The sequence below is a fragment of the Mustela nigripes genome, chromosome 1, assembly GCF_022355385.1.
Source record: "Mustela nigripes isolate SB6536 chromosome 1, MUSNIG.SB6536, whole genome shotgun sequence".
Classification (NCBI taxonomy): Eukaryota; Metazoa; Chordata; class Mammalia; order Carnivora; family Mustelidae; genus Mustela; species Mustela nigripes.
The window spans coordinates 54,526,610-54,548,466 of record NC_081557.1 but is presented as its reverse complement, the minus strand read 5'-3'; the positions used below and the strand labels follow the sequence as shown (position 1 = coordinate 54,548,466).

General features: G+C 48.1%; 1 long non-coding RNA gene across 1 annotated transcript in view; it reads left to right on the top strand.

Moving 5' to 3' along the window:
* The window catches only part of LOC132012000 (uncharacterized), a 227,603-nt gene that overhangs the window by 128,205 nt on the left and 77,541 nt on the right, over positions 1 to 21,857 (top strand). Inside the window, exon 2 of the long non-coding RNA XR_009402497.1 lies at positions 15,339 to 15,394. This is a non-coding gene — a long non-coding RNA (uncharacterized LOC132012000). The remainder of the gene's footprint in view (positions 1 to 15,338; positions 15,395 to 21,857) is intronic.

The following is a 21,857-nucleotide window of genomic DNA, read 5'->3' as shown; positions in this document are numbered from 1 at the left end:
TGCGTGGGCTGGGGGTTGGTGCCTCTCATGAAGAGAAGGCGGATGGACAGCCCACTTCTGGTTGTGCTGTGGCCAGCTGGGCTGGGATCGTGTCCATTCTGCCAGGTGCTCTTCCCATTTTGTGTCTCACCACACCTGGTGGCTGACTTCCTGTGAAGGGGTGTTGCAGGCACTTACTGATCGAGCCCTTGCTGACAGCCTGCTTCTTTGCTGGGCACCGGGTATATAAAGATGAATGAATTCAGAGGTGGTGATGCTGAGCGGTTAAGATCATGGTTGCTAAAGGCCCATGGCCCTGCCTGGATTCAGGCAGAAGCTCTGTCACTTACTTGACCTTGGGCATATTACCTGACTCTCTGTGACTCAGTTTCTTCATCTGAAAAATGGGAGTCCTCTCAGGATGTGTCCTCTAGGGAGGCCGTGAGCATAAAATAAGCTAGTATATGCAAAGCCTTAAATAAGCTCATATATATAAAGCATTTGCAATAATGCCTAACACATAGCCAGTGTTTTATGCCTGTTTTCTGCTGGTGGTGTTATTATCATTATTCAGAATATGTTTACTGAAATTGTACTCTATGTCAAGACCTGTGCTGTGAAAGGGGCAGTGAATGGGACATAGCCCCTGCCCTCATGGACTCCCAGTCACATAAATGCCTACAATGGCAGGAAGTGATCTGAATCTGAGAAAGATTCAAGTGAAGTGCTGTCAGAAGTCATAGATGGGAGGTATCAAGACCCATTTGATGGACCAAGGAAAGCTTCTTGGAGGAGGGAGCACTTGTTGTGGGCTTTGAAGAATGGGAGGGATTTCTCACGTGAGGAGAGCAGGGTAAGGGTGTGTATATGCCCTGCCTTGGAGGAGCTCTCCTTCTTCTGAGAGTATGTGGGGACCTGGAAAGGTTCAGAAACTCACAGTGGGCCCTGCCTCAGGAGAAATAGCCCCTGAGAAGAAAAGAATACATATAATGTCTGCTACTGTGAGCATCATGGAATTCTGAAGAGGGGGAGGCAGCAGAAGCTCGAGTTGCAGGAAATTCTTCTCACAGGTGGGTTGGAGAGCAGGCACTGGAGGGGTTTGGATTGTTCCAGAAGAGGAACAGCATGAGAAGAGGTGCAGAGGTGGGAACGAGTAGACCGTGGCGAAGGACAAGCCGACTTGAGGAGAGGGCAGAGAGCGCACGCTGGGAGGGGAGGCGGGCAGGTTTGATTACAGAGAACCTGGAAGGGTGGGATCCACTCTTTGGCTTTCATCTTTAAGCCGGAGTGTGGCAGGTGAATTTGATTTCACTCTGAAGGTTTTTATGGGCTCATAAAAAACGACATATCGTGGGCTTGTAAAATATTAGCCCAATCGACAAAGTAGGATTAAAAGGTCCCGTGGAGGTGAGGCTGAGGAAATAAATAGTTTGTTCGCTCTAGTTGTTCCCCTCCATGCCTCTGCTGCCTCCAGCACTCAGCACTCAGCAGCCCTGAAGTGAAAACGGTGGGGACCAGGATGGGGAGGCCGAGGCACCCCCTGAACTTAATTGTCATCCCAGAAGCCCTGTGAGGTCAGGCATGGAAACCCAGTCATAGGAGTTAGGTCGGTGTGGGACGTCAGGTTCCTTACTCCAGGTACCTGCCACCAACATTTATGACACAAGGGAGTTCAGTGTTGGATGCAGGATCTTATCTAATTAGAAGCTAGAAATGCCCAGGGTATGCACTCAGCAGTCAGAAGGGTGGCTGTTGTGTTAGCCATGACATTAGCAAAGCCCGATTCATGTCCCATCTTAACTGCTGTTTGAGCTAGTACTAGTAGGCTGCGGTGTGTACCAACCTGAGGACTTCTGGCTGCCAGCAGGCACTCTCTGAACCAAGATTTTCTGGAGGGCAACACATAAATGTAAATAATGTTTTAAAAATAAAATCTGAAGAAAACTGAACGGAACCCTTTCTCTCCTACCCACTCCATAGCTATAGTGACTGGGCGTTGGGAGAAAGCTTTGGGCTTCTCTTCTTCCTTTTGCATCTCAATGCTTTTCACTGGGAATATCAAAGGGACCCCCCACAGTGACCCCCTCCTCTGGAGCCCCCAGACCTGTGGCAGGGGCAGGGCTAGGGGTACCCATGGGGAAGTCATTTATTTAAAGCTCCACCCCCTGCTCCTCTGCCTTGTTCTAAAATGGTTTAGAACCCGCAGGATGGAAGAAGTTCATTGCTGATTACAGCGGTGACTTTAACAGAATGGAGAAAACTCTGGAGATGTGTGGATTGGCTTTGGTCCTGCATTCTCGCCTTCCTACCATGGATGGACCTTGCTTTCCAAATTCCACACCTGTAAAATATACGCACCAGCTCCTTCTAAAGCTCCTGGGAGCGAAACAAGGCCATCTGTGGAAGTGTGCAATACGGAGCCTGGCACATAGCGGATTCTCGATAGCCACTTAATTTGCCTCCCCCTTTTGTTCCCAAGAGGGATGATCAAAATAACAGTGCTCTTTCCTCATCCTCATTTTGGCTGGTCTTTGATTAAATAGACCAAAGTCTCTATTTTTTTCTTGGATTCACAACCAGTTGGCACATTGGCTTGCTGTCAAGAGGGCATTTGGTGAGCTTCCCCTCAGTCTTCACGTGCAATCTCCGTATGGCCCCGTGAGAGGGACTTCCGCTGTGCATCACTCCCTCCTTCATTAGGCAGGGCTTTGCAGAGCACTCCCATGTGCCGGGCCCTGCGTGGGGCTCTGGGTAGGCCAAGCTGGGCAAGGCAGGGCCATGCAGTCTGTAGTTCCCAGCTGGCTCGTGGGGTAGACGCCTCCACCAGCAGGCACGGTCCTCTGCTCCGTGGGCTGTGGCTGACAAAGGCTCAGAGGAAAGAGTCAGGGCAGGTCGCCAAAGGCAATCCAGAGCTGCCCTTGAAGATTATGGAGCTGGAGACAGCCGGGGTGAAGGAAGGGCAGCATGGACAGCTGTATGGGGAGGGATAGACCGTGAAACATTCAGGCCACAGTGAAGGGCTCTGTTAGGGTTTTCAGATGAGGAGACTGATGCTGATAGAAATCAGAAGTATGTACGTGATGAATGTGACCCTTCCCTTTTCTGGGCTGATTTCCCCCATCCTCCAAACAAGGTCCCTTCCACGACTCTCTAGACCTGTGACTCACAGCCTGCAAATTTGCGGGAAGCAGGCTTACATCTCCATCCGTTTATCTTATCTTCCTATTTATATTTGGAAGCCCATTTCTTCTTCTGTTAGAATTGCCTGCACTACCCGCCTGAGAAGCATCTCTGTTTACCTTGATGTGCTGTGAGCATGATCCAGGGTTATTAATAAAACAAGGCAGCCTCACAGCAGTGAGGTGTGGGGAGCACAATTTTAGGATTCGCCGTCTCTGTCTGGGGGGCCTCCACTGCCCTACAAGAATGCCCACCCTGCACAGGCACCATCTAACCTCCAGGGCCTGGACGAGGTGAGGACCCTCTTGGCCTATAAGGGAAGACACTGACCCCCCCCCCCCCCCCAGGCTGTGGAACTCCCCTACCTATAAACCCCAGCGACTGCAAACTGACAGCCTATAGACATGTTTTGGGGGCTCGCATCCCATTTTAATTATCGAGACATTTAAGGGGCGCCTGGGTGGCTCAGTTGGTTAAGCACCTGCCTCTTGATTTTGGCTCAGGTCATAATGTCAGGGTTGTGAGGTGGAGCCATGAGCTGGGCTCTGCGCTCAGGGGGGACTCTGCTTGAGATTCTCTCTCTCCCTCTGCTCTTCCCCCTGCTCAGGAGCATGTGTGCGTGCACATTCTTTCTCTAAAATAAATACATAAATCTTTTTTTTTTAAGATTTTATTTATTTATTTGACAGAGAGAGATCACAAGGAGGCAGAGAGGCAGGCAGAGAGAGAGGGGGAAGCAGGCTCCCTGCTGAGCTGAGAGCCTGATGTGGGGCTCCATCCCAGGACCCTGAGATCATGACCTGAGCCGAAGGCAGAGGCTTTAACCCACTAAGCCACCCAGGCGCCCCAGTACATAAATCTTTTAAAGAAAAAAAAAAGAAATTTAATATAAAATCCAGGACATTTTGCTAAAAATAAGGATGTTCACTGGCTCTTAAAAAATCAGATTTGACAGCCATGGGCCCGCCTTCTTGCATGTGTTGTCCACTAATACTTGAATGGTGACTGCCCATTTTAGGAGGGCATGAGTTTTTGAGTTTGCTACAGTCTCCACTCCTCCTTATTACTGACCCCTGTAGGCATTCAGATTTGCCAGCCTGGACATTCCCCCTCCCTGAAACCCAAAATCCGTATCCTTTGATTTCCCATAAGGCAGCATCTAGTTATCACTCACACGTTACTCATCTATGCAGATACAGAGCCCAATCAAAGTAACAAGGCCATCCTGTCCTCACAGTAGCCTGCAGAAGTGGGTGCGATTGTTCCCATTTTATAGATGAGGAAACCAAGGCTGAGAGAAGGGAAATATGATCCTGAGTAAGGAGTTTGGAGAATGCTGCACTTGGGAGGTGGCTCATCGGATGGCCAGAGCATGGCTGGTGGCCTGTATTAGAGTTTGGTATCAGTTCTCACTCGCTGGGTATCTGTGCATGTCTCTGCCCCTTGGGGGCTCCAATTTCCTCCTCTGTAAGTCAGGTCACTGCCTGAAATCAGAGGTTATGTATGTAAGCATGGGGAGTGGAAGAAACTAGCATTTTACCCCATTGTGAATATAGGCAATAAACCACAGTAGTGTCAGAAATCTTGGGGACTCTGTTACTGGTCAAAATTGGGTATTTTTTTTGTCCCATTATCATTGTTGGAGATACCTCAAAATATCATTTACATTCACAACTACTTCAAGGTTATGAGAGTTATAAACCCTGACTTTAAAAACAAATAAAAACTACTTCAAGGTTATGATTTGTTATAAACCCTGACTTTAAAAACAAATAAAAATATCACTGTATCACAGGTGTATCATTTTAACATTTTGATAACCATTTTAATGCAATTGGTTTCCAATGTGATTGTTTGAGTTGTTTCTTTGTTTTTTGTTTGTTTTGTTTTGTTTTTTGTTTTTAATGCATTTAGGAATATTTTTTCTGGGAAAGGGTCTATAAGGTTCAAGAAACTATCAGACGGTCTGAGAGAAAAAAAAAGCTAAGACCTATCCCCAGATGATCTCCAGGCCACTGGAACACCTGGAACTCTGGGCTCCATGAGTATCAGGCCCAGACCTGCCTCCTGCCCCTTTACCCAGCACACTATGGGTCTAGACCTGTGGCAGCTTCTGAGGCCGTTCCCGGGGGGCCCAGGCAGCCTGGTTGACATTCAGTTACGTCAGACAGATGTACCCCAGTTTGTTGGAGGCTGAAGATGTCAGAAGAGCCAGTAGCCTGGAACCAGCTGGAGAAGCGGGGACGGGGGCTCCCTGGGCACCTGGCCCCTGACCCTGAGGCCTTTTGCCTTGGGGAGTGCTCCAGCTCTCTGATCTCTAGACCTGCGTATGTCATGGCTTCCATCTTCTCCACTTTAGTTTTTCTCTGCAGGTCTTTGCATGAGAATCCAGATCTGGAGGCCCTGGGTGCTCCTGGGTCTTTTGTAGGGGAGGAAGCTGAGGGACAGAGAAAGGCAAGTCTCTGAGCGAGGGTCACACAGTTTGTCGGGTCCAAGGAAGTGTAAGAATGTATCCTGTGCCCATTTCCTGGAACAGGAGGATCCAGTTCTTGGCTCACCAGGGGGGCTGTCTTTTCTTATGAGGGTGAATCTTCAGTTTGTTTTTTCTTGACCATTCCCGACCAGCATTTTTTTTTTTTCCTGAGACCTTGTCTTCTCTTCTTCTTCCTTCCTTTCTTCTGTTCCAGTCTTTTTTTTTTTTTTTTTTTTTCATTTATTTATTTCTTTAACAGTTCAGGTTCTCTTAAGAAAGAGTTCAGTCTGGTCCCTTAGGGAGCTGCAGTACTGTATTTTCAAACCCCTCCTACCCATCAAAAGGGAGGTCATTAGTTGGCTCATTCCTGAAATCTCTATGGAGGCCACTGGAATTTACTTTTCAGCTTTGAGCCTGGAGACAGAGGAGAAAGGTCCAAGCTTACAGCCTCATCATACTGATTATTCATTCATCAAATATTGCTTGAGCCTCTGTGTCAGGAACCCCTGGGCTGAGCAGTGAGGGCAGATATAGCAATGGACAAAATGACAGGCTCCCTGCCCACATGGGGCCTCTTTTCAAGACAGACATGGAGCAAGTAGTTCAGTCATGCTGAGTACATGTAACAAAAGAAGAACAGTGGATAATGGGAAAAACTGGTCAACCAGGGTTAGGCAGGTTAGGCCTTTCAAAGTTTATACCTTGTAGGCTAAAGCCTAGAATGTAGATGGCAATGAGCTGGGGAGGTTCTGGGAATTGGGGCAGCATGTGAAAATGCCCTGAGGCAGGAAGAAGTGTGTGTTGATGGAGGAAATAGAAGAGAATCCAGAGAGAAGCAGATGGTGATGTTGCAAAGATAGACAGGGCCCAGAGATGAGGACCTTATAAACCAGGAACTGGGTTTGAATGTACTTGAGGACAGAGGGAAGCCACAGAAGGAAGACATGATCAGAGGTACCTTTTAAAAAAGGACCATGTTTTTTGTAAAAGAAGAATCCAAGAGGGTGACAGGTAAAGTAGGGAAGTTGCTAAGTCTTATGCTAACAACCATGAGAAAAGGTGGTCTTTTAGACTGAAGTGTTACCTGATTGCTAAGGACGAGGGAATGGGTTTGAGAGCTCCCCATGAGATGGGTAAAGTGACTCAAGAGCAGGAAAGAGTCAAGTCCAGAACGACTCTGCCTTCTTACCCCTCCCAAGGGTCTGTAGGGAGCAGAGACCACGACCTCATCCTGGCAGGACAAGGAGCCCCCTCCTTGGTCGCTGTGATCCCTGTTGATGCTTGGTTGCCTAGGCCTGGCTTCTTCATTGCTTGATGCCTGAAATTGTTTGCAAAGGTGAGCCCCTGTGGCCAGAAAGGCAGAGGAAATAACTCCCCTCCATTCATTTAATCATCCCGTCACTCAGATCTTCTGTACTGAACCTCAACATGGTGAACTTCACTTTTGTGCTCCCTGACCTTCCAGAGTTCATGACTCCAAATAGTCCTACTCAGATAAGTCCATAACTATGAACTGTGAGAAATATAGGATCAAGAGCTGACGTGACATTCAAAATATTTAACAATCCGATCGCACGTGCACAGGCTCGTCAGAACAGGTCTCTGCCATCATGCCCAGTGGGAGCCTGGGGGCCTTCCATCTGCCACATATACCTTACCTTATGGATTGTGGGGAGGAGCTCAGGTCTTGTGGGATGCATGCAGGGGCTTGAGGGCGGGGGCTGCACAGTGACTGGCGTGAAGGTCTTTCATCATTTTAACCCCTGGCACAACTGTCCGGCTCTATACCTGCTGATCTGGACTGGGCGGGTCTGAGAAGGCTTCCTGGAGGAAGTGTTTGAGCTGAGATCTGAAAGATAGGTCTGTGAAGCTGGGAGTAATGATAAAAGAAACAGCCTGTGTAAATGCTCTGAAATGGGAAGGACAGTGGAGTGTTTGAGAAATGAAAGGGGCAGGACATTTGGCGAGAGGAGGCGGAGCTGCCAGCAGGAGCCAGGCTGTCCCACCCGGGAGCAGCGGAGGGCTCACATCTCCTGTGAGCATGGGATACAGGAAGACCAGTTGGGGGTCTACCGCAGCAGCTCAGGTGAGAGTTGACTATGGCTTGGACTAGGGTAGTGGAGGCAGAGGTGGCAGAAGTGGTGAGAAGGTGACCAAGGGGAGGGTTAGAACCAGCAGGGGTCCATGATGAGTTAATGGGGGGGTGCTATGAAGGGAAGGGGTACCGGGGGTCAGCTAGTTTTGTAGCTTGTGCTGCTGCTGGTAGAAAGTGGCGTCACTCACTGAGATAGGGACCAGAGGAAGAGAACCCTTGGGAGATGAGGGTTGAGTTGTTGACATGTTAAGTTTGAGGATGGCAGGTCAGTCCAAGCACCCAAACACAGGCTTCTGCTTCTTGCTCTGCTGCTCTGTGTAATTGGAGCGAATCACTTTGCCTTTCTGAGCCTCCATATCCGCAGCTATAAACTAGAAAAGTAAAACCTGCTTTATAGGGTTGTTGTAAAAGTTGTTACAAACACGGAGGGAAAAGCACCACACATATTGTAAGCATGCGGTGACCATAGGCAGTCATTGGTAGCGGATGATTTTAATTAAACATATATGCTCAGGAATCTTATAATATCCTGCTACATGGAGACACATCTGGTGCATTTTGTCCTTTATGAGAATAAAACTTGTAGTCCATGACACGGGTGGTGGCGGTGACAAGGAATCTGTTTCCCTGGCTGTTGGAAGCACTTGAAGCACTTGCCTTCCTCATTTGGGGGCTGGTGTTGCATAGAGGGAGGATCCTTGAGTTCCAGGGCAGGTACCTAGGCTCTCTTCCCACCCAGCAGCCTGAGAGCAGGTCCAGTGATCTCTCAGAGCCTCAGTTTCTTCAGTTGGGAGAAGGGGATGTGATAATACATACCTTACAGGATGGTTCTACTGCCCATGCTGCCAGACACACAGTGGTGCCTAATAAAGGTCACTGCTTTGTTCCTTCTTACATGGCTGTGGTTCCTGCGGCTTAAGGAAGAATGTAGAAAGTGACATCAGGCCTCTTCCAGCAGGGCTTCAGCCCCTTTACTGCCTTTGCCTCTTGTCACCTGCTCCTTGTCCCCTGTGGGGCAGCCAAAGAAGGCATCACTGCTGTCTGCACCCCCGCCTTCCGTCAGCCTCGGATGCCCTTTTCTCTATTCTTTGTCCTTCGACTGTCTTCTTCATCTCCAGGGTCCAGGCAAGTATTGCCTCTTCCATGAAGCTTTTCTGATGCTGCCAAGGAGAATCCACAGCTCCTTCTCTTTTGTCCCCACAGCCTGTCACTGGGCCCGCCCTTGAACACTCAGCATTCAGCTTTGGGTTACAGCGCGGGCTGGTGTCCTTGACTGTAATCCTTGGGCCCATGACCTTGTCTGTTGCAATCTCATACTACCTTCAGATCTGAGCACGGGTCCACACAGAAAAATAATGTAATATTATAATAATATTAATAATTTAATGAATTTGACAAAGAGAAGCAGCTCAGTTACCATGTAGGCCTGGCACTGTGAGATGGCCCATGGACTGGAAGGCCAGTGTGCAAGGCTGTGCTCTCCCAGTGGAGTCAGAAAGGAACAGGTTGTTTTGGGATGGATGGTTTGCCATTGCTGTCAGAAAGTAGCCTTCCCAGAGCATGTCCAGAGCAGCCAGACCCACAGTCTCTTGTAACTGGGTCACTACAGTTGGGCTGCTCTGGGGAGCTGGGCAAAGAATGAAGTTAGGGACCCTCCCCTTGGGCCTGGATCAGCTGCCACTCTGTGGGTCTTCCCATCCCCGCCTCATTCCTAGCCTCACCCCTTCCATCAGCCTCATGGCAGCCAGAGCGCTTGATCTTAAGGACAAATCCAGCCCTATGATCATCCAGCTTAAAAACCTGTGATGGATGAGCCTGCGGTTAGAACCTGGCCCATGAGGCCTTCTAAGCCCCAGCCCTGGATCCATCTGTGCTCCCAGAGGTTTCACTTCTCCTCCTGCTGCTGGTGCTTCTCAGAATAGATCCACATTTCACACCCCTGGCTGTTGACCTTTTGGTTTTGCAAACACTGTGCTCTGGATTCTTGTTTGAAGCCTGCCTCGTCCAGTCCCATCCCACTAAAACTGAACCTTTCCTGGCTGAGTCCCACTGAGATTGCCGATGCCCCCAGTGATAATGCTTATACCTTTCTGTGCTGGGGTCACATCTAACTGACCATCTTCAGTAGTAGAAATCATGAAAGCATTGGGTGCTGACCAAGACTGACCAGCAGGCCCCTGCGAGGTGATTGCAAAATGCACTTCCCTAGAATGCTTGCAAGATTGGGAATGGGGTCTCTGCTTTGCAGATGAGGAAGCTGAAGCTCAGAGACGTTAAATGACTTTCTATGTGTCATGCAGCCGTCTGAGTCAGAAGTGGGCTTCGCTCACAGGTCAGGCCCATGCTGTCTCTGAAAATCTTTCTGGCCACCAGCTCCAGTCTGGGTCTGACACACAGAGTAGATAGCCAGGGATTGTTTGTTGAATGAAAGGGTGAACGTGACGCTTCCGGAGGTGGGGTGGAGAGTGATGTTTCAAGAAGACCTGACTTGCTTGGATATTAAAAATTACAAAGCCCTCTCACATGGCTCTTATGGGCCTGATTGAAAAGAAATGATGGTCTCCTACCTCGTGGATTCTTATTGGACTTGCTATGCTTTTAGGTAAATCCTAAAACTGTTATTATCTCTTGCACAACCCAGAAAACTGCCTCGTTCTGAGAGCAGCTTGGTGTAGTGTGTCCCTGAGGCACCTGCAGAGGATGTGGCTGTGGGGAGGCCATCTGGATGAGGACACAGTTGATCTTGCGAAGGCCAGTTAATGCATCAGGGTGTCACTCTGGAACCCACCAAGCTGCGGGAGGTTGTTAGGTCATTAGGGCCAGGACCTTGTGGCTGGAGTACAATTTTCTCATCCTAAATTGCTTCGTACCTGAAATGCTTCGTTTTTGCAATCTCATACACGCACAAAATGAGATCTAACCGACAGAGAGAAAAAGGAGCAAACCTCCCGACTCTGAAATGCCCAGAAGAAAGCTAAAGTGAACATGTTTTCGGGACCTAATCAGCAGCAGAAGTCCGGGGGGGAAAAAAAAATCTGAGCACCAACAATGATGAAGCTGGAAACTGCACGGTCCTCAGGGGAGAGCGCCTCCTCGCTCAGATAGCTGGCGGCAACCCGGCCAGCTTTGCCTGGGTCAACAGAGGTTGTTGAAATCAGCTCCCCCAGCTGAAGAAGCGATACTCTGAGCTCAGGAAGCATCTCTGAGCCGCAGAGTTGCTGGAACCTGGTGAGCAGGGACTGCCAGAAAGGTGGCTTTACCCTGTGCTGTCACCAGCCCCACTTTGTGGGTCATTGGTACCCTTCCCTTGCAGGTGCTGACCCACTCAGGCCTCAAGTCCATCTGGATATGGTGGGAAACCCAGCAAGACTCAGTCCTCCCTGTAGGTGGAGCCTGGAAGCTCAATACCCTTTATCCAACCACAGAGTGCTTGGACCATGTGCCTCAAAGGAAAGCTCCAGTAAATAGCGAGAGGGGCTCACTTAGTGTGGGGCTTTAGGGCTTTTCGGAGGAGATAGTGTTTATGCTGAGAAGCCTGAAGGATAAATTTGGGTTAGCCAGCAAAGAGAGAGGAGCAAACAACTTTCCAGGCAGATGGAACAGCACATCCCATTCTTGAATTGGGAAGAAGAATGACCCATTTGAAGAACTGCAAGGAAGTCAGTGTGACTAAGTACGGAGACGGAAGCGGAGATGGATGTATCAAGAGGGACCCAAGTAGCACAGAAACTGGGTCCCGGAAGCAGCCTTTTTGGGCACAGATGCACACTCTGGACTTTGGATTTGATCTTGAACGGGATAGGAAGTTGTCAAAGAGCTTTAGGCAGTGGAGATTATTTGATTTGCATTTTTAAAAAGTCCCTCTAGTTTCTGGACAGTGAGAGAATGGGAGGAGAGGATATGGGCAGCAATTAGGAGGCTACGGCAGAAGTTCCGGTGAGGGGTGATGGTGGCTCGGTGAGGGTCATGGTGCTGGAGAGGGAGAGCAAGAGCAGATGTAAGGTCTACTTAGGAAATAGGACAGGTGGGCCTTGGTGACTGGTGGGGAGAGCGTTCAGGGAGGTGTCAGGACAGGCCTCCAGATTTCTGGTGGGGCAGCAGTACCTGGCAGTGCCATTTACTGTGATGGACCTCACTGGAAGAAAGCTAAAAATTAAAGTCAAGGCAGAAAGCCAATGGCAAGCTCTATGTACCAAACGGTAAAAAGGCTAACACCCAACCAAGAGATGGGCAAGGGGCTGTGAACATGCCTTTCCTAAAGAATTGCAAATGGCCAAGAGGCATAGAAACAGATGTTCAACTGATACCCAAAAACACAGACTAAAATATCTAGGCTCCATTTAACTATCACACTGATAAAGATAAAAAAGCACATTAATGCCTAAAACTGATGAGATCATGAGGAATTGGCATGCCTCTATGCTACCAGTGGAAATTTAAAGTGATACCATCTTTTGTGGGGGGCAGTTACAAATTTCTTAAAAATGTCAAGCAATTGAGTCACGATCTCAGGGTCGTGGGATGGATCCCCACCTCGGGCTCTGCGTTCCGCGTGGAATCTCTGGGATTCTCTCCCTCCCTCTGCTGTGCCCCTGCTCCCCTGCTCATTCACTCTCTCTCTCTCAAAATAAATAAATAAAATCTTCTGTTAAAAAATATCAAGCAATAAAGGGGAACCTAGCTGACTCCATCAGTAGAGCATGTGACTCTTGATCTCCAGGTCGTGACTTCGAGCCCCATGCTGGGTGTAGAGATAACTTAAAAATAAAATCTTTTTTAAAAAAATGTTAAGTAGTAGAGTGCCTGGGGGGCTCAGTTGGTTAAGCATCTGGCTCTCGATTTCAGCCCAGATCATGATTTCGGGGTCCTGAGATCATGGCCCACGTGGGGGCTCTGCAGTCCACATGGAGTCAGCTTGGGATTCTTTCCCTCCTCCTCTCCCTCTCCTTTCCCCCTTAGCCTCCACCTGCTCACTGCCTCTCTCTTTCTCTCTAAAATAAATAAATAAAATCTTTTTTTAAAAACTGTTGAGCAATATAGTCTAAGTGTACAGTCAAGCAACCACACGGAGATATATGTACAAAAATATTAGAGTATTTCCACTAGTGAAAAAATGAAAACACCTGTATGTTCATGAGTAGGGATTAATTGTGCCTTTATGTGACCCTTTAAAAAGATAAAAATTAGTGTGCATAATAGGATCCCACTTCGTTAAGTGTCTGGATGTGGATGTATGTGAATGTGCTTGGGGGCATGTATGCAACGAGGGTTGGAAGGAAACCTGTCTAAAATCATATTGCTAGGTGTAGGTGAATTTTTATTGTATTTAATGAATTTGGGTAAACAGAAAAATAATACTTTAGAAGAAGAGGAAAGAACTGCTGTCTAACAGAGACTTTAATTAAAGTTTTGCTGGAAGGGAAGCCAAGTGAGGGTGACTCTTCCGGACACGGGCTGGTGGGAGACTTCATGGAAGAGGTGTTGGCCCAGGAATGTAAAATCACTGCTTTCCTGTGTCTGCACAACTTTGTAGCTTGTATTCATGAAAAGCAGGAACTCTCCTGAAAGTCTGAGCCTCTTCTGCAGGCCTTTGAGTCTGTTTGCTCTCTGGTCATAAAAAATTCATGCCAATTAATTTTAAACCAGATGACAGGAAACAGAAGCTTAGAACTCTGAAAAGACGCCTAATACCCAACACCCAACACCAGCTTCGATCAGTGCCCAGTACAGTGGCTCCGGTGCTTTCTCCCACTTCCCATGACTTACTTGGGGTCTTACGCTCATTTGCAGTTGCAGTGGCATTCCTGGCTATGATGTTATCAGCCCTTTCTGTTTCCTTGGTTACTATCTTGGATCTTTGAATAAAGAATCATTTTCACTTCACATTTTCTAAACTTGGTTTTAGAAATTCTGTAGCTTCTTACCCAAGTGCCCTTTTGGGAACTTAAATATGCATTGATACAATCTAGTCACTTTATGGAAAAGCTGGCGACCTAACAAAACAGGGTGACCCTGCCTTGACTTGGAAACAGAACTTAATTGGGGCCTGATGACACAGAGTTGCAAATAGGGGGTGTGCAGAGGGGCAGAGAGAAAACTGAAAACACAGAGCCCAGGACTGGAAGTGAGCAAGTGGGGGCCCCCAAGTCCCAGTTCCTTCAGTTCCGGGCTATGTGACCTCAGGCAACTTTCTTGACTTTTAGTAAGCATTAGATGCTTTTGATGTTTCAGCTTTGAGATAGGACAGATTTACGTTCCAAGGTCTGGCTGCAGCACGATGAGGGACCCCGAAATCAGCCTTCCCAAGAAAAAGTAGAGGCATCGCTGGGAAGTGCAGAGATGAGCATTCTAAACTTCAAAAGTTATTTACTTTAGTGAGTATTAGAAAGAAAACATAAAACAACACTTCAAACCTATGACTTCATAGAAATTTGTATATAGAATGGTCATGACTAAAAATTCCTTTAAGCTTTTAGCAACCATTTTTGCTATTAGAGAATCCATCTGGGTTGAAAGATTGCGTTTCAGTGGGCCTTGGATTGGGGGCAGAGGGAATACAATGCATCAGAAACTTTTTAAGAAAAAATCCATTAAAATAAATGTAGGCAAAAAATATGTATCAACTTGGGATAATTAGTACATGATAGTAGATCACTACAACAGTAATTGGGCAAGTGGTGCCAACATGATTGCACTGGGTCTTGGATGCACCTCAGGACCTCCCTGAGTTGCAGTTTTCTTGCCTAGAAGATCTCAGGTATTATCAGCTCAACAGTATGGACCCATTGTCACATAATAGGGACTCAAATATATGTTTCTTTTTTTTTTTTAATTTTAATTTTTTAAATTTCTTTTTCCTTAGCCTCGTGTTTTTAAGGTAAAAGTGATCTCTGAGATGGGCCAGTCCGGTTTCCTTATTATGCAGATGAGGTAACTGAACCCAGACTCCAGGAAGACCAGCCCAGGGCCCCTGCTGCCCCTGGCTTCTTGCTCCCCTGGGCTCTGCTGTGCACAGTGCCTGCCAGACACCTGACCAGGGCCCAGGAGTCTTGGAGAAGTTGACAAAGCTGATGTCAGAATAAAAAAAGTTAATAATGTGGATAACAGTCGTGGTGTAGTGCTGGGGATTCCAAGGGGCTGGTGGGGGGAGCATGGTGATCTGGGTGTGACTTTTCAGTTTAGTACATCTTTGTGGTCGCTGCTCTGCAAGATGATGAACTCTGTGCCTTAGAAGAGAAAAATGAAAAAAATACCCCAATTGTTGAGAGCAAGTATGTTGAGGTGGTGACATTTTTGTCTGCTCTATTTCTACTGGCATTTCAGTGGTCTTACATTTTTATATTTATGAAAAAGCAAAATAAGTGCCAAAATTAGGAAGGGCTGAATTTTCTGTACAGAGGGTTGAACATCATGGATGCCCTGTGTGACACATAACTATTAATTATCACACTTCATTTTTGCTATAATTCCTTTCCAGCCCCTGACCATTAGCAATTTCCCAGGTATGTGGGATCATAAGCCGCTAGTAACTGATACAAGGTATAAAAGCTCTGATGCATTTTAGTCCAGTGGTCTCAAGGGATTAATTGTGATCATCTTCTTGTTTTGCAGATGGAAAAACTGAGACTCAGAGAGGGCTAGTGATCTCCTGGACACTTGGTCAGTAGGTAAGTGATAAAGCTGCACATAAGCTGGAAATGAGAAATACTGCCGATCTCCACCACCAAGATCTCCACAGGCTCATTGTCCCGATCTCGTGATTTTTCTGATGTGTGCAGTTCAAGACAGGAAATAAGATGCATTGGTCTGAGGCATTTGGGTATGATTTGCACTGTAGTTTCTGTTTGTTTGCACTGTTGAGTTGGAATGTTTAACAAGCGAGTTTGTGAAGGCTTCCTGGGCATTGACTGCCCATAGTGGATCTTCCCAGGGAATTGTAGAGGGCTCATTAAAACCTGCCCTCGCTGTGGCTAGTTTGACATCACTGACCCTTCCAGAGGCCCAAGAGTTCAGTGCATCTAGAACAGAGAGCCCGGGACGAAGGGGTGAGGGGAGCCTGGTTTCAGTCCCACCATCAGCTCTTCTGTGACCTTGAACAAAAGCCACTTAACTCACAGGCTTACTGGTCCTTTCAAACCATGTTTCCCCCAGAATATTTGGTGCCAGCTTTCTGGGCCAGGCACTGAGGATAACAAGAGACACACAACACAGGCTTTGCCCTGTGGGCACTCGCAGCCCGATTTATGAGCACCTCCATTTCCTCCTTACTGTCTCATCATGAAAATCTCTAACATCTGCTTTGGAAATTTACAGTCTGTAGGGCATTTTGTGATCTTCCCCCAAACTCCATAAGATGAAAAGAAGCTGATTTTGCCATTTTGCCAAGAAGAAAGCCATGGCTTGGGGAAATTCGCAAGGCCATACAGTGAGGAAGGTTAGAGCTGACCTTGAACCCTGATTTACTACTCTAAAGCATTTGTTTCTGGTAACAGCAAACTGTTCTACCTGATGATTTTAGCCTTTGAACCCCACCCCTTAGCAGTGAGCAAAGCACTGGGGAGACCAGCACCAGGAGGGAGCACATGCTAGTGGAAGGATACTTTTTGGCTAAGGGGTACTTTGTTGTATCTAGCTGATTCTTCCAGAAAGCAGGGCCTTCTCTGACTGAGCATGAAGGCAGCCCTGGGCTCTGGGTAAGTTGATAGCCGGAAAAAAAATTATGCCCCCGGCGGAGGCCCAGGGCCCCCTCCTCCAGGTGACTGGTACTCAGCTTATCAGAGAAAATTCGCCCTGAGCCAGAAGGGCAGGGACCCCTTCTTTCATTGCAACCCTAATGAATGCTGTTGCTTCCCACCAAAGCTTGATAGTCCTGGTAGCTCCGGCTTTTGCAGAGTTGCCTGACCCCAGGCAAGACGTGGAGAATGATATGGATTAGAGGCTGTGCTGTTTGTTTGTGGGGATGACAACTTGAGCATGAAGCTCTTGGGCTTCCTCAAAGTCTGCAATTTCAAAGGGTGCGTGAATAACCTCAGGGACCAGGCCGGGTTTTCTGCTTTCCAGTATGTGTGTGTGTCGTGAATTGTGGCTATTCTTGATGAAGATGTACTGACATGTCTGTGATATATGGGATGTGTGGGATTTATAGAGGGTTTATATGTGTGAGTGTGAGGTGTGCAGTGTAAGGAGTGTGTGTGTGTGTGTGTGTGTGCGTGCGCACACACACACACACTCACTTAATCTCTAGGAAGCAATTTATATGAAAAAAAGAAACACTTGCGAGTGTAATTTTTAAACAGGACCCAGAAATGTGCTTTTAATAAGTATCATTAAACTCTTATATTACAAGGGGGAAGCCAGCCTTTCTTTTATCCTGGCTTGGATCACACAGCTCTCCCTTGCCCTGTTCTTTGGTGTCAGATAAAAACTCTTGACTATTTGTAGTAGTCTCTCCAAAGCTGTTTCTCCCCCTTCCTGTGCTCCCCCCACCCCTGCCCTATCCCGCTGCTCGTCTGATCTCCCCGCTCGGACCCTGACACAGACAGGGCTGGTGTCAGGACTGACAGATGATACCTGCGGGTGTGCCTGGAATCTGAGCGTCCCGTGTCTCGTGTTGTTCCAGCAGGAGACTTTAGGGTCTTTGTTTAGGAGGTGCTCCAAGCCGAGAGGGAGATTGGAGCTCCTTCCTTTCCCGGAGGGTCACTTACAGCCAGCAACACCCGGCAGTCCTGTGTGTGTGCAAACCCTTTCCTTTATGGATTGGGTTTCCCCTTGTCTGACATGGGGGGAGGACAAGCTCTGCTGAAAGGTAGGTTTTGCTATAGACTGAAAGCATTCTGCCAGGTCTCCTAAGAAACCTGGTTCCCAGAGTGATTATCTTTCCTGAGCTAGGAGTGAAGTGCTCTGTGACAGGAAGCTTGGCAGGCTTAGCAACAGGCTTATCAAGACGTGCTGCTAGAAGGTTTGTTCGCGTAAACAGGTCTGAGTCAGTGCAGTTTTGTTCCTTGTGCACGGGCTCGGCTCTGGGGCTGGTGTGTTCTGATTTGTGCAGCTCCTTTTCAAAGGTAGTACGTCCTGTAAGGTATGCAGTTCTACCTGCGCCGTCCTTGTTCACTCCCACGGCACGCAGCGTGGGGGTACCCGGTGTGGGGTTGAGTGTGCAGCAGGGGCGTGGCCAGTGTTTGTGGTCGGTAGAAAAGCCACTGGCTGTGGGGGGCAGAGTGCCCCAGGTGCGGGTACTCGTGCCTTCTATAGAAGATAACAGACCTGCATTTGACTCCTAGCTTGGGCTCTTACTGCACCAACACACTCAGTTTCTCTTCGTCCTGGTGGACCTGCCCTACTTGGAATATTCTGCCTAGTTCTTGCTGGCTACTCCACTGGAGTGGCCAGCCTCTGGTCCCTGGGGCTCCAGCCATTGGCTCAGAACTGGCTCCACACCAGATGGGCCACTGAACATCACAGTGCTGCCACACATCCTGGGTGGATGTCCTTCCTTGACCTTTACACCTAGCCAGACAGACCCTCCAGGACTGGGACAATAGCCAACGTTAGTTTTTCACCCTTAATCACCCTTAGTAAAAGACATTTATTAAACACCTTACTATGCGCAGGGCACTATGGTAACATCTTAGATAAACTTTCTTTTTTTTCTAATTTTTACATCTGTGTTTCCAGAGGAGCTATTTCAGAGAAGTTAACATGCCAGAGAGGAGAGTACTCAGGTACTGAGTGATAATGCTGGGATGTGAGTCCAGATATTTGGACCAAAAAGCTTATGCTTTTGTCTTATATCAAGTGTATAACACACAATGGCTAGCAAAAAAAAAAATGGTTGTCATATTTTAGTGATGGTGCTTTTAAGTCATTATTAGTGAAGCATTTCTCGTAGTACATCCTAATTGTTGGCTGTGGTCTCCTCGCACTGAAATGCGAGGTTCTTGAGGGCAGAAACTGGAACCTTAACCCCTAGCAGGATACAGAGTCTCTGGCAACTAACCATAAATATTGGAAAGATTAACTGTATTAATAATGACCAACTCTCCTGATTGCTGATCTTGTGCTAGGCAAAGAGATAAGTGCTTTGTATATTTTATTTTGCTTCCTTCTTAAAATAACACTATAAGATAGATACTAATAGTATAACCATTTTCCACTAGAGAAAACAGAGGCTTAAAACATTTGGGTAACTTTTGCGGGTCATCCAGCTGGTGGGGACACAACTGGAGGTGGGAGCCCGGCTTACTGACCAGAGAATGTGGTGCTTGGCCACCATGTTTCACGTCACCTGGATGTTCTGGCTTCCCCTAGACGTCCCAGTGGACCACAGAGCCAGAGCCCGTGCCCATGCCTCCTCCGGTAATTCCTGAAGCTGTCACTCAAATCCAGTGCCTATGGACCTGGGGCTTTAGGAAGTTTCCATTCAGGAGGGACAAAGTTAGTGAAGGCTGGGAGGCCACAGTCATGTGTCAAAGACAGTATGAAGAGCCACTGAGAGCTAACAGGAAAGTAAACTGCATGTATAAGACATGAGTGGGAAAAAGTCAACATCAGTAGGCGCAGCCTTTTGAGGTCCATGGAGAACAGTGGTGAAGTGTTGCAGTGGCACTTTCCAGGGGAATTTCTTGGCTTGGCAACTACGCCTGCAGACTCATTGGCGGGTGAGGCTGGGTAAGGGGAAAGGTCTTTGTGCATTGCTCTCAAGGGAGGGCTTGCCTTCTAGTACCTTCCCACAAGACCTCACAGGCCAATGATTTATTTCATCATGTGCAACCTCATCTTATGCAAGCCGAAGAAATGGTCCTCCTCCTTCTTGCCGCAAGATAATTGACCCCTTGTGACTCTGTCCAAAGGCTAGCAGGGACATGTGTTTTTAAGGGAAAGGTTAGCAAGCACCGGGGAGGAGGATTTGAGCTGGGGAAGAGGGGCTTGGAATGGCTCTGGGGGCTGCCAAGGCAGGACAGGGATTCCAACTGTTGACTCAGGAGCAGGCCAGGGCTCCCTCCACATACCTCCCGGCTACATTTTGTGTCCCCGGAAACTGGTGCCCTCTTCTAAATGCTCGAACAAGGTCAACTGCTTTGGGAGACACAAGTGAACACTCTGCAGCCAAGAGAAAAGCAAGCAGAAAGATAAGTCATGCTTAAGTCTGTGGGTGGGCTTGTGGCTTTGCTCTTCTGGAGGCTGGACCTGTGTACCCCAAAGGCAGGTGCTACTGGGTCTGGGAGCTGGACCTGAGGTCCTTAACTTTTTCCTCCACAGCAGTGGCTTGGAAACCATCATCGGCAGAGCCCTGGGGGCCCCATGGACTTCTCCCTAGGACTTGCTTTGGAGACAGATGAACAGTTCTCTGTTGGCACCTGGGCCCCCACCTGCCGATCCTCTTTTGGGTCCCACATGGGGCTTCTCTGTTGCCGAGCCTGACGTTCGCCATCACGACTGTTCTGATGGGTTGCTGTCTGTATCATATCAGTTCTTAAATATTTGGAATTTCACTCCTACTCGCAAGCCTTCCTTTGTGCAGAGCCAGAATGCCCCATACAAGCCGCATCCTGACTCTGCCACACTGGGCTGCTGCCATCCTCTCAGCTGCGGCTGCACAAAGCTGAAATGGTTTTCGCCTTCAAGAAGGGCTCTCGGTGCTTCCTCATCCCTCACAGGACCTCAAGGTCACCCACCTGTCACTGGCCACCCTGCCACGTGGTGCTTGGCAATATGCCTGTCTTTGCCACTGCCACCAAAGTGAAGGCCCTAGTGTTGCTGTGGTGGTAGAACTGGGAGCAGGAGGTGGCGTGTTCAGCCCTGGTCTCTGGCATGTCCCTCCAACAGGCAGGGAGTGTGCTCTCCTGCCTGCCTGAGGTCAGGACTCCCAGACTCACTGGGAGTGAGTCTGCTCACTAGCTGCGCCTTTAGGGACAAACTCCTTCCTCCAATGAGAAGGATATGCCAGCTTCTCTGGCAGAATTCTTCGTGACTGCTTTTCCTGTTCTTCCCCTTCTCTTAAGAGCAAAAGGCATGGCAGAACTAATGTTACAGGAAAGAAACAGGCAAAGTGATTTCTGTCCAGGATCTGCCCCTCATTTGCTGTTTGACTTCGTGGAAATGGCTCAAGTTTCGGGCCTCAGTTTCCTTGTGTGGAAGATGAGAAAGATGGCAAAAATGACAATGGATATCTACCGGGGGGGCCTGGCAGAATTTTGAGCACTTACATGATAACTCCCCTGATGTAAGTAATGTTCGTCTCTCCTTACCTTGCAAAAGAGGACATTGAGACACAGAGTTACAGAGTGACTTTCCCAAGGTTACACAGCTAAATGGCAGAGCCCATACTCAAATGTAGGTAGCTGGGAGCACAGCTTGTGCTCTAGACCTCTCTAGCTCTATCTCAGGGCTGTGTAAGGACCAACTCCTGAGTAATGTGGTTGGAGCTGAGGGTGCTCATCTATAAGCCAGCTCTGTTCTACTCTTATTCTATGTCTAATGGAAAGAAAAAAACCCCTCCTTCCATTCACTGAGTACACCACGTGCTGGGTACTATACTATGTGCTTTACATTCATGATCTCATTTAAATTTTCCAATTTCTCTCTCTCTCTCTTTTTAGAGAGAGAGCATGTGTGTATATTTGAGCAGGTGGGGGAGAGGGGCAAGGGGAGAAGGAGAGAATCTTAAACAGACTCCATGCAGAGTTCACTTGGGGCTCGATCCCTGGACCCTGAGATCATGACCTGAGCTGAAATCAAGAGTCGGACGCTTAGCCGACTGAGCCACCCATGTACAGCGTCTCCCCCAATTTCTCTTTTGAATATCGTTCCAGTTGGACAGATGAGGGGACAACAGAATGGGCAGCCTTGTGAGGTAGTGAGCTCTCCATCAAAGGAATTATCCCAACAGGAACAAGATGGACCCCTTGGTGCCGCTGTACTGGGGATTGTGGCCCGGGATTGTTAGATCATCCCCTACATTCCACAGTGCTCTTCCGTGCTTGGCTCAGGATTTGAACAGTATCAAGTCCAGGGTTTTGCCAGAGTAGAAAGGGAAGATGGGAAGGAGTCGCCTGAGCTAATTCCAGTATTTCAGTATTTTCTAGAAAACACACACTGACCCCGAGAGAGAAGCAGAGGCCAGCTAAGTGG